The sequence below is a fragment of the Perissodus microlepis genome, chromosome 16 (assembly GCF_051167445.1).
Source record: "Perissodus microlepis isolate ML-2025 ecotype Zambia chromosome 16, ASM5116744v1, whole genome shotgun sequence".
In the NCBI taxonomy this organism is placed as follows: domain Eukaryota; kingdom Metazoa; phylum Chordata; class Actinopteri; order Cichliformes; family Cichlidae; genus Perissodus; species Perissodus microlepis.
In genome coordinates, this window is record NC_140476.1 from 31,588,557 (window position 1) to 31,601,121 (window position 12,565).

Below are 12,565 nucleotides of genomic sequence, written 5' to 3' on the forward strand. Positions count from 1 at the left end.
ATGGAGTTCTCGCACGAAACAAAGTATAGGTTTTCATTTCGTGAATAACTTGAAAATCTTAGCTCAAACAGCTGCAAAACCTATTTCCCCAGCACGGAGATGCTGAATTCTATAAGATAAAACCATAAATATGTGTGTCTGAGCCTTCTATCAAAAGTTACATGTAACTTCATTAAGTTGTACAAAAAGGCTTTATTTCGCCGACACATTGCGTTTCTGACTGTTACATGCATTTGAATGGAGTTCTCGCACGAAACAAAGTATAGGTTTTCATCTTGTGAATAACTCGAAAATCTTAGCTCAAACAGCTTTAAAACCTGTTTGCTCAACACGGGAATATTGAATTCTATAAGATAAAGCCATAAATACGTATATCTGAGCCTTCTATCAAAATCTACAGCTAACTTCATGAAGTTGTGCAAAAAGGCTTTATTTCGCCGAGACAGTGCGTTTCTGACTATTACATGCATTTGAATGGAGTTCTCGCACGAAACAAAGTATAGGTTTTCATTTCGTGAATAACTTGAAAATCTTAGCTCAAACAGCTGCAAAACCTCTCTGCTCAACACGGGGATATTGAATTCTATAAGATAAAACCATAAATAAGTATTTCTGAGCCTTCTATCAAAAGTTACAGCTAACTTCATGAAGTTGTACAAAAAGGCTTTATTTCGCCAAGACAGTGCGTTTCTGACTATTACATGCATTTGAAAGGAGTTCTCGCACGAAACAAAATATAGGTTTTCATTTCGTGAATAACTTGAAAATCTTAGCTCAAACAGCTGCAAAACCTATTTCCCCAGCACGGAGATGCTGAATTCTATAAGATAAAACCATAAATAAGTATTTCTGAGCCTTCTATCAAAAGTTACAGCTAACTTCATGAAGTTGTACAAAAAGGCTTTATTTCGCCGAGACAGTGCGTTTCTGACTGTTACATGCATTTGAATGGAGTTCTCGCACGAAACAAAGTATAGGTTTTCATCTTGTGAATAACTTGAAAATCTTAGCTCAAACAGCTTTAAAACCTGTCTGCTCAACACGGGGATATTGAATTCTATAAGATAAAGCCATAAATAAGTATATCTGAGCCTTCTATCAAAAGTTACAGCTGTCTCTATGAAGTTGATGAAAAACACTTTATTTCGCCAAGACAGTGCGTTTCTGACTGTTACATGCATTTGAATGGAGTTCTCGCACGAAACAAAGTATAGGTTTTCATTTCGTGAATAACTTGAAAATCTTAGCTCAAAAAGCTTTAAAACCTGTCTGCTCAACACGGGAATATTGAATTCTATGAGATAAATCCATAAATACGTATATCTGAGCCTTCTATCAAAATCTACAGCTAACTTCATGAAGTTGTGCAAAAAGGCTTTATTTCGCCGAGACAGTGCGTTTCTGACTATTACATGCATTTGAATGGAGTTCTCGCACGAAACAAAGTATAGGTTTTCATTATGTGAATAAGTTGAAAATCTTAGCTCAAACAGCTTTAAAACCTGTCTGCTCAACACGGGGATATTGAATTCTATAAGATAAAGCCATAAATACGTATATCTGAGCCTTCTATCAAAAGTTACAGCTAACTTCATGAAGTTGTGCAAAAAGGCTTTATTTCGCCGAGACAGTGCGTTTCTGACTATTACATGCATTTGAATGGAGTTCTCGCACGAAACAAAGTATAGGTTTTTATTTCGTGAATAACTTGAAAATCTTAGCTCAAACAGCTGCAAAACCTATTTCCCCAGCACGGAGATGCTGAATTCTATAAGATAAAGCCATGAATATGTCTGTCTGAGCCTTCTATCAAAAGTTACAGCTGTCTCTATGAAGTTGATGAAAAACACTTTATTTCGCCAAGACAGTGCGTTTCTGACTGTTACATGCATTTGAATGGAGTTCTCGCACGAAACAAAGTATAGGTTTTCATTTCGTGAATAACTTGAAAATCTTAGCTCAAACAGCTGCAAAACCTATTTCCCCAGCACGGAGATGCTGAATTCTATAAGATAAAACCATAAATATGTGTGTCTGAGCCTTCTATCAAAAGTTACATGTAACTTCATTAAGTTGTACAAAAAGGCTTTATTTCGCCGACACATTGCGTTTCTGACTGTTACATGCATTTGAATGGAGTTCTCGCACGAAACAAAGTATAGGTTTTCATCTTGTGAATAACTCGAAAATCTTAGCTCAAACAGCTTTAAAACCTGTTTGCTCAACACGGGAATATTGAATTCTATAAGATAAAGCCATAAATACGTATATCTGAGCCTTCTATCAAAATCTACAGCTAACTTCATGAAGTTGTGCAAAAAGGCTTTATTTCGCCGAGACAGTGCGTTTCTGACTATTACATGCATTTGAATGGAGTTCTCGCACGAAACAAAGTATAGGTTTTCACTATGTGAATAACTTGAAAATCTTAGCTCAAACAGCTTTACAACCTGTTTGCTCAACACGGGGATATTCAATTCTATAAGATAAAGCCATAAATACGTATATCTTAGTCTTCTATCAAAAGTTATAGCTATGTTCAAGAAGTTGTACAAAAACGCTTTATTTCACCACGTTAGTGCGTTTCTGACTATTACATGCATTTGAATGGAGTTCTCGCCCGACACAAAGTATAGGTTTTCATTTTGTGAATAACTTGAAAATCTTAGCTCAAACAGCTGCAAAACCTATTTCCGCAGCACGGAGATGCTGAATTCTATAAGATAAAACCATAAATATGTGTGTCTGAGTCTTCTATCAAAAGTTACAGCTAACTTCATGAAGTTGTACAAAAACACTTTATTTCGCCGAGACAGTGCGTTTCTGACTATTACATGCATTTGAATGGAATTCTCGCACGAAACAAAGTATAGGTTTTCATCTTGTGAATAACTTGAAAATCTTAGCTCACACAGCTTTACAACCTGTTTGCTCAACACGGGGATATAGAATTCTATAAGATAAAGCCATAAATACGTATATCTTAGTCTTCTATCAAAAGTTACAGCTGTCTCTATGAAGTTGATGAGAAACGCTTTATTTCACCACCTTAGTTCGTTTCTCGCTATTACATGCATTTGAATGGAGTTCTCGCCCGACACAAAGTATAGGTTTTCATTTTGTGAATAACTTGAAAGTCTTAACTGAAACAGCTTTAAACCTGTTTTCTCAACACGGGTATATTCAATTCTCTAATATAAAGCCATAAATAAGTATATCTGAGTATTCTATCAAAAGTTACAGCTGTCTTTTTGAAGTTGACGAGAACCGCTTTATTTCGCAAAGACAGTGCGTTTCTCAGTTACATGCATTTGAATTTAGTTCTTGCCCGACACAAAGTATAGGTTTTAATTTTTGAATAACTATAAAATCTTAGCTCAAACAGCTGCAAAACCTATTTCCCCAGCACAGACATGCTGAATTCTATAAGGCAAAGCCATATTTATGTGTGTCTGAGTCTTCTATCAAAATTTACAGCTGTCTTTATGAAATGGCGTTATTAGCACAAATCAGTCCCATAGATATGGATCATCTCCTGCTAGATTGTTCAGAAGGTTGTTATCATCCATCCAGATGGAGGATCACTAACAGGAGCGTGGGAAGACTCCAGAATCCACTCTGGCTGGAATCCGGTGGATACAGCAGTGTTTACAGGTAAGACCATTTAAACGGACAGCATTTATAGAATGACTATTAAAAGTCAGCGAGTGTCAATAATGTTAATGTGGTTATGTTAGTAATACACCGAGTGCTAATATAACAGCTTTAAGATGCATTTGTAGATATTATTACGTGTTTTACCATCTTTATGGTGCTAGCTTAAAGTTACAGTGTAAACGTTAGCTTATATTGTAGTAAAGCTGTTACTGTTTAAACGATGTTAGCACAGAAATATTAGCTTCTGTCATGACTGATGAAGTTACTAGTTAATAAAGTTTCCAGTAAAGTGTTTAATCGCAGCCACAGATTGACAGCAAATATCTCGATTAGCTTCAGTGCATCTGTAATAAATATGTGCAAGTTTCAGTGCTTCGTTTAAACTGTATGATACTTATACTGACCCAGGGTCAGTGTAAAATACAATCCTAGCTGTGTGAACAAAGCCTGGCTCCTTTAACCCTGCATGAAAAACCTCAGGATGCAGGTTATTATTACTCTTTCCTGCTGGCACACCTGTCACACCTGAGAGTCAGCTAGAAACGTACAGTGACGTGGACATCATGCAAAGACTGCCAGACTCTGTAATACTGTAAATGATCAGTGACTCAAGTTAACACTAAACTTTAAACGGTACCTCTGTGTCTCTGTGTGTCTCTGAACATTTAGGATTGAGTCAGGCTGCATTGACTTTATTTATTGGGACTTTAATGTGTTAAAAGCAGGTTGAAGACGGCTCAGAAACATTTGAAGATTAACATTTTGAATTATGGCTGCTGGTGGTTTGTAAAGCCTATACTCAGCTGTATTTTTGTTACTAATTTATGTTTGTTGTTGTTTAACACAGATTTCAGAAGAGCAAATATGCTTAATAGTTTAACTAGATTTCATTTGTCAGTGTGGGACTGCTGAGTCACCTGAAGAACTCATTTCATTCATTCTCCACATGATGTTCATTTACAGAAATGTTTCACAGGAACTGATTCCTCCCAAAAGGGTGAACTAGTGTGTTTCCATAGATTATCTCTGTATGAATGTACTTCTTAAATGAAGGCAAGTGTTTGTCCTTTTTTGTTCCTCAGTTACAGTACGTGATATCAAGGGCAGGCGGTCAACACTGGGGGAAGACAAGAAGCAGACGTACTTCCAAGAGGGAGCTGCAGTGAGGACACAGCCAGGTCACTGAGGTCAGAGGTCAGAATCTGAAACAGCTCAGGTTTGTATTTTATGGGTTATAAAAAATCAAAATGTATTTATGAAGAAACCTTTAAATAATAGTCATAATTATGATTATTATAACAAATATCAAACATTTAAGTGGATTTTCTGTTACACATATTGTGTTAGCCCTGCAATAAACTGGCAGCCTGTCCTTTTCTCTGTCCTGTCTCAGCTGGGATAGGCTTCATCCTCCCGCAACCCTGAATTGGATACATTGTATTCCAATTATGTAATCTGATCATTTACAAACTCAAGGTATCTAATCAAAATGTAAGTAATAATTATAAAATGGGAAAGCAGAAATAAGTGTGACATAAATGTAAATGTGCTAGCTGACATAGAGGACAGCTACATGCAGTCTGAAAAACCTTTTTTGTCAAGTTTGCAGGTATATCAGCACAAGACATTCTTACACTGTAACTCAGTGAAGCATTATTGGTCCAGTCTGTTTGGATAAATATAGTAAGTTGATGTATGTCCATTTATTGACACATTTTCTTAAGTGCTTATCCAGTTCAGGATCACAGTGGAGCTGCAGCTGGATATGTTCACTAAATAAACCTTACAAAAGTTAACAATAAACCTGCATCCATGTACGTTGTTGTCCACAGGATGAGAAAATCAAACTGGAAGACTGTGGAACATGTTAATAAATGTTTGTGTTTATCCCTGTGTCTTTCACAGGAGGCGCTGGAAGGTTTCCCTAATAGTTCCTGGTGAATCAAAGCAGAACCATAAAGGTTGCTGGACTGCATGATGGCCTTACCCCTGAGCAGTCATCCTGTTAAAGGAGGAACCACTTAGAAGCTGTTTTCAAAGTAGCTGAGCAGATTTCATCTCAAGTAAGCAATTAACTGTTTGTTAATCTGTTCTGCCACTTAAAGAGCATTTAAGGACATCTTTTGAGTGTCCAGTTGAATTAATTCTACTGGCTCTCATGGTCATTTGTTATTATAGACATATTTTTCATGTTCATCCAGCTATTTAGTAAATTCTATCTATTTAGTAATATCCGTCAGCTATAAAATGTAATATAAATATAAAAAATATCTAAATATCTCCTGCCCTTTATATTTTAATGATGTAAGTCTGTTATCGTGTTACATTAGCATTCCTCACATATCAGTGAGATGCTGTACAGTACAATCCTACTGACGCAGCAGAGGGATAACGACGGCTATTCAACATCATTACACGACACATTCGAGCTGCATGATGCAGACAAAGTGACTAAATCATCTTTTTTGTGGTTTATTGTCTTCAAACCAGCAGACAAAGCTGATGGCAGAAGATGTCGGAGAAGAACTTCAGGCTGTGGACTGAAAAGGTATTTTTTTCTTGTTATCAAAAGACATTTGGAGTGATGGCTTCTACAACTGGTTGTGCTAAAGTAAAGCTTACAGTCTAAGAAATCAGTGTTGCTATTCAGCACAAAGAGAAAAGCTCACTTGTTTGAATTTATTTACAATCATAGTTTTATAAATTCTGACTGTAAACATCTTTTACAGCTTTGATATTGTTTGACACTCGATATCAGGTTTAATTTAAAGGTTTCTGTGTCCCAATGAGCCATTTACACTGACCAGTGTTTCACTTTAACTGTAACACATTCATTATTTAGTTCCAACATTTCTAAGAGAAATAACTGAATGTAAAAAATGGCAGCCCTCAGGCCAGGTTTAATTGATAGAGATATATGCATGCATTATGAAATTTATGTATCCCAGATAATTGTTATTCATCTAGTCATGGCAGACCCACCCCTTCCTCCCAAGTTAACTGCAACCCAAAAGAACTAGTGGGGCTATTTACACACTCACAACCAGTGTGGGGTAAAAAGAGCCACCAAAAAGCTGTCAGCCACAGATGTGCTAGAAGAGTTAGAAACTCAACTCTACTTAATGGAGAAACTTTCTAAGTCTAACAGGGGACAGGTACTCCTGCCCAAATAACATGATATAACCCCACATACAGCCCAGCCATAAAATGAACCAAGTCATTTAGTTAAAGACAGCATGGGACCAAATGCATGTAACCAGCCTGCATCAACCTGACATTTCTTCCTCCTGAATTAAATGAATGAATGGATGAAAGTTAAATGACTACAAACGTAAAGCCACTAGTTCCCACACTGGAATTCCCTGACACTGTGTGTTAACCGTATTTAGCTTGTATCAACAGTTGTAACAGGCTAAGCCACCTGAGACACTGCATTGAATGATTGTTCCTGTCTTAATGATTTCAGCTGACTGGTTTCAGCTCAGATGTTCTGCTTTTTCCTTTCAGTAGATCAAATCAGCTCGTGCTCCTTCTGCTTCCAATTTAATGGCAAGAAGAAGAAGAAGAAGAAGAATGCTTCAGCGAAGTGGCGTTCATGGTCTCAGTGAACAGTCATGGTCACACACTGCATGTGGTTTTAAAAGCAACATGTCTGTTCACTACAACGATCGAGATGTGTAATATTAGTGCAGCTACGGTTTGTTCTTGAACATCAGTTCTGTTTTCTACTTTGATCACTTAGACCAAAAAAGTGTTGTTTTCAGATTCTTTCTTTTAAATCTATAAAGCACCTGCTCATTTTTTATTACAATTAGTTTCACATAAATGTTAGTGTTTCCTTTATAATCTTTTAATGCTTACACTACACTGTACATGTCTACATTAGAGACATTTCTGTTACCTGTTTCTGTTGACTCAGAGTTGTGAAATGTTCTTTTATTTGATGCACAATATGAAGTTCATAATTTTCTTACAAATAAAACTCTAATGACAAACATGAACAGCTGTGCTTATTTCTGAGACATGAGTTTTTGAATGTGTTCATATTTAGACAGTGTGCATCTGTAGGCTGAAACTGTAATGGTGAACCTGAGGTGATGGTCAACAGAAGGCAAATATATATCAATATCAATATATCAATATAAAACAATATTGAAGTAATGTCTTTACCCTCTGCAGCGTGTGGACGCTGTGCACACAATCACCTTATTTACTGTAGTAAACATGCACCGCTAGCTCATGTGACTGACTGTCTCCATAGTTACATCGTATATTATTAGCTATGTAAACAGCTTCCAAAGATACCGCCATAGCTCTCTGCAGCTGTAACACTGTCACACTTTGCAAATCATTTCACGTTTTTGATAGTTATGAAGACAGAATATGTTTTTAAGGTCATGCTAGGCGGTTGCTATGGTGGTTGCTGTGGACTTGGGTGGACCGCGTCCGATTCCTGTTATTAGCTGTCCGCCGTAGGAAGGCTGCGTTCCATTTACAAGTAGTGACAGTCTGCCGTAACTCGAACTCAAACCCCGCTTTGTTCTTTAATTATAGGCCTTTTATAGCCGTTCATGACACGCACACACACACATAAAGCACTTTGCCTCACCATGAGAATGCAACTTTACCTAACCTAACCTTTAAAGTATCTGATATAGGATAGAAAAATGAAGCAACCAGAGATTTAATGATGAAGACTCTGGGTTCTGTAGTGACCTGAATGACTCTTTGCATACAATTTATTGAAGAGGACTTTAGAATGCACTTTACATTTAGACTGTTGCTGTTTAATTTTTTACACTGTTGCGGTGTTATGTCATGAATAAGGTTCACCTGCTGGGGGTTTGATGGATCAGCTGGACAATACAGTCAAAGACAGACTTCATTCATCATATGCAAGAATCCTAGTTGGATTTTTGTTGTCACTCATGTTTTTGAACCAAATATTGAAAACAATTCTGACAGACTGGATACCTGGTCAGGGTGTACATTACCTTGTACTCAAGCATCCCAGGACAGAGCCCTGCCCCACCATGAGTCTGGGTGGATACGTGGTTATAATATAAAAGGACCGATACTGAATATGAATATTTCATGAAAATTGAATTATAATACAAATTAGTAATAAGGGTTTCTCTGCGCCCTTATCTACCCCATACTCAAAGAGCTGCGGGCAGAGAGGGTGACAGGAGAGGATGGCACTGAAGAGAAGATGCTTGGTTTCTGGAGTCTCCTGGTCCTGTCAGTATTAGTAGGATGCATCTGCTGTCTTCTCGTGGATGCTCACCTACCTTGACTCGTTCCAGCCTGGTATGGATTTCCCAACACTGCGGACAGTGGCCCACGTCAGAGACGTTTGATATTGATTACATATGTCTGAATTGCTAACCCTAACCCTAGCTCAACAGACCACAATGCTCTGGACTGTCAGTATTATTACATGCTGTGAACATAAGTAGCTTTGATCACAGTTTATGTTGTAAAAGAGAAGGAATATTGAAAAAAAGATCAACATTGTGATACTATTTCTTCCAAACTGACCAGAAACATGCTTGTCATACTCTCACAGCAAAGGATCAGACTCACTGTGCATGACGGCTCAGGCCAAAGATGTCTGTTAGATTGTCAGTTGTTTAGTGCTTCTGTACAGTTAGGGTCACCGTCTCTATTTCAGAATAATTAATATGCGGAAAACACTAAAAGTTGATTGTCTTCCAATATTCTAACATAATTAAAAAACTTTAAGTTTGTAAGTACATATTGTTACAGTCCTAATGCCAATATGATTCTTCATAACTCCTGCTTTGAAATACTGAACTTTAAAATTTACCTGATGAAAGATAATTTACAGTGGCACTCTGTCAGGATAATTCTGACTATAAGATCACTGTATTAATCTGAATCCTTCTGAAATGTGCTGTGAATGAATGCTGATGCAACTCACTGTGGGAAAGCTGTTAATAAAATGAATCTGTGACACATGCAACACATTCACAGAGGAAGAGGACACAAAGGGAGGACACGCAGAGGCTGTGTTAAAGTCAGAAATCCAAATCTTTAGTCAAAAACAGGCGGCGGTTACAAACAGGAAGACAAGCAGTCCATCAAACAGTCTACAGGGTCAAACATTCAGAGAATTCAAACAGCAGTAAAAAATAACTGGACACTGAAAAACTTAAAGCAATGTGTGACGCAATAAAAGGAAGCAGCGCAGTATATTCACTGAATTATCATCAATTACAAAAGAGAAAAAGAGAAAAGGAGAAAAATTATGATTTCTAAGAAAATAAACCTTGATGGAAACATACAGAATGTAAACTATGTGAGTTTGGTGAACTTTGTTAGTAACAAATGAGGTAAAAACCCAAAACAGACAAAACACAGAAAGAGGCTCTCAGTATTCATTAATAATTAGAAAGCATCTAAACATTCTGGTCGTGGATTTTTACAGTCTTAGTTCCGCTCGCTGTCATCATTATAATCATCATAATCAATGGGTCCTGAGGTGGGCGGGACTGTCTCTGGTGATGTCACCATGAAGGAACAGCATCTGGCACGTGTTACTGAAACGTCCCAGTACACTGGTGTAGTTTCCTCTCCAGCTGTTTGACATTTGACACTTCAACATTAAGGGGAAGAAGAAGAAACAGTGTTAGGTCAGGTGACCACATGGTTTCTAAAGTAACTGACAGGAAGTAACCAGGCCGTTAGAAATGGATGGCATGTGTTTAGAGTTACTGGAGTTGGGTAACTCTACTTACCAAAAGCAGAAGCACACAGATGACAGATCAGATGCTGAATGTTGCAGGAATATGCTCATGTGTGGTGATCATTCAATGCTGCTCCGGCAGGTTAGACAGTCCAAGACTGATATCCTGCCCATCTGAGAGTTTGAAAACACACATGCAAAGATTGATTTTGTATTACAGTCAAAGTTGGATGTTCATTTTTGTCCTTTAAAAATGTTTGTGTATTTGAAAGCACTAACATTTAAGGATGACTTGGATTGTCTCCTTTAAAGGGGAGACAAGTGAATCACTGATCTATGTCACTTTACCTGGATGATGACTCCTCTCCCCCTCACTCAGAAACACTCCTAATATAACCAAGCAAATAAATAATATTGAAGATTTACTTACATCATTACAAAAACAGGAAAAACATCTTCCTTTGATTCTATTTCTCCATTCCTGCTGAACATCAGGCAACAAATATCTCAATAAATCACAGTAAAATGTAAAGCACATGTTTTCTCTGCTTTGTCTAACCTCCGCAGAGCCTCTGTCAAGAAAAACATATCTGTAAGCATAAAACAAATATACATTTCATAACACGTCACTGGACAAATGTCCAGTGACGTGTTATGAAATGTATATTTGTTTTATGCTTACAGACGGTGGTGTTTCCTCAGAAGAACCAGCAGAGTCACAAAGGACACCAGTCCATCTCACTGACCGAGAAACCTCGGTCAGTTGATTTCCTCTGTGCGGTGCAGACGAACATCAGTCAGCAAGTCAAGGTGGTGAGATGGACTGGTGTCCTTTGTGACTCTGCTGGTTCTTCTGAGGAAACACCACCGTCTCTCCACACCGTCACCATCTGTGAGCACAAACTGCCACTCTGCCAGCATGTAGGAAATCACATATCACACACACAAGGGTGAAGAAACATTAGAGCTCAACTTTGGATACTTTAGATCTAAACAGATCAAAGTAGCTCTTAGTTTCAGCAATCAGTGAGCAGACAAACAATGATACCATACTGATTCTGTATGAATACAATATGGTATTTTCAATACAGGTGTCAAATTAATTCATTAAAACTAATACAGATATATGTATATATATTTTTTTGATAAATTAGTTTGCTAAATTATAAGAATATATATTTTTATTTTTTTTTCATTTAACAATTGCAACTGAAAGAAATTAAATATTGAACAAAAATATATTGTCACATTCTGAGCATGCTCAGCATGCTGACAGACTTGAAGTTGCTACAGATTTTAAGAAGTGATAATTATAGGGAAGAAACTTCTCTTTTTCATCCGTTTAATCAAACATTTGATGCCTTAGATGTCTCAGTCCTATAGCATTCTGCAACTACAACTAACCTGAAGCTTGGATTTGGCTGCAGGTGCCCCTGTACATCCTTCTCAACATGTGGGTACCATTTAATCACACTTCTTCCTGAGCTTTGCTTCATCACAAGACCAAAGGTGGCATCCCGTGTCACGGTCATATCATCATCCAGAAGAAACATTTGAAGAAACATCATGGAGAAGAAACATTTACGCGCCTCCTGGTTTTGTTTTCTGATCCTGCAAAAAGACTGAGGACAACAAAGCCCAGAGAACACGAGATACACAACATCCAACATTCAGACTCAACAGCCTCCATAAATGAAGAGCACCAGGTTGGTTCAGTTATAGTAGATATAAGCATACTTCACATTACTGGGTATGAATAATAATCAAGAGACAAACTTTGAAGATGCAGAGCATGATGTCCCATCATCAGACTGTAAACAAACATCCACCAGGCTTCTTTGTTGGCAAAATTGATGATTCTCCTATCAGGGATCAGTAGAGCGTATTAACCTGTGGTATAAGCAGCAGTCACTGAAATATTACTGTTTCAGATAAGAAATCTAGCACATAAAAGCCAGGGTGGGAGGGATCTCTGCAAACTGACTTAGTGTGAAGCTCAACAAAAATCTGACTCTCCAGTCACAGACAAACAAAAACCTCCAGCTGGGAGATAGAAAACGCTGTCTGGGTCTTGCTGGATGTTGCTGGTCAGAGTCCACACATTAGCAGAGTGCTTCTTGGTCCCACTGACCCATGTGGACAGTGACTGTGGAGAACTGTTCTGGAAAACAGAGAAGAGAATTAAAATAACAAAAAGCT

At 37.6% G+C, this 12,565-nt stretch overlaps 1 long non-coding RNA gene across 2 annotated transcripts; it reads right to left on the minus strand.

The window, feature by feature from the left end:
- Positions 1–9,688: 9,688 nt before the first annotated feature.
- Positions 9,689–10,929, minus strand: LOC146371228 (uncharacterized). 2 transcript variants are annotated; one of them, XR_014797207.1, is made up of 3 exons: positions 10,715–10,929; positions 10,419–10,540; positions 9,689–10,276 (listed from the first exon to the last, which is right to left on the minus strand). It is a non-coding gene; the product is annotated as an uncharacterized LOC146371228 (long non-coding RNA). The 2 variants fall into 2 exon arrangements; XR_014797206.1 differs by having other exon boundaries at positions 10,646–10,929.
- Between the last annotated feature and the right edge of the window lie 1,636 nt (positions 10,930–12,565).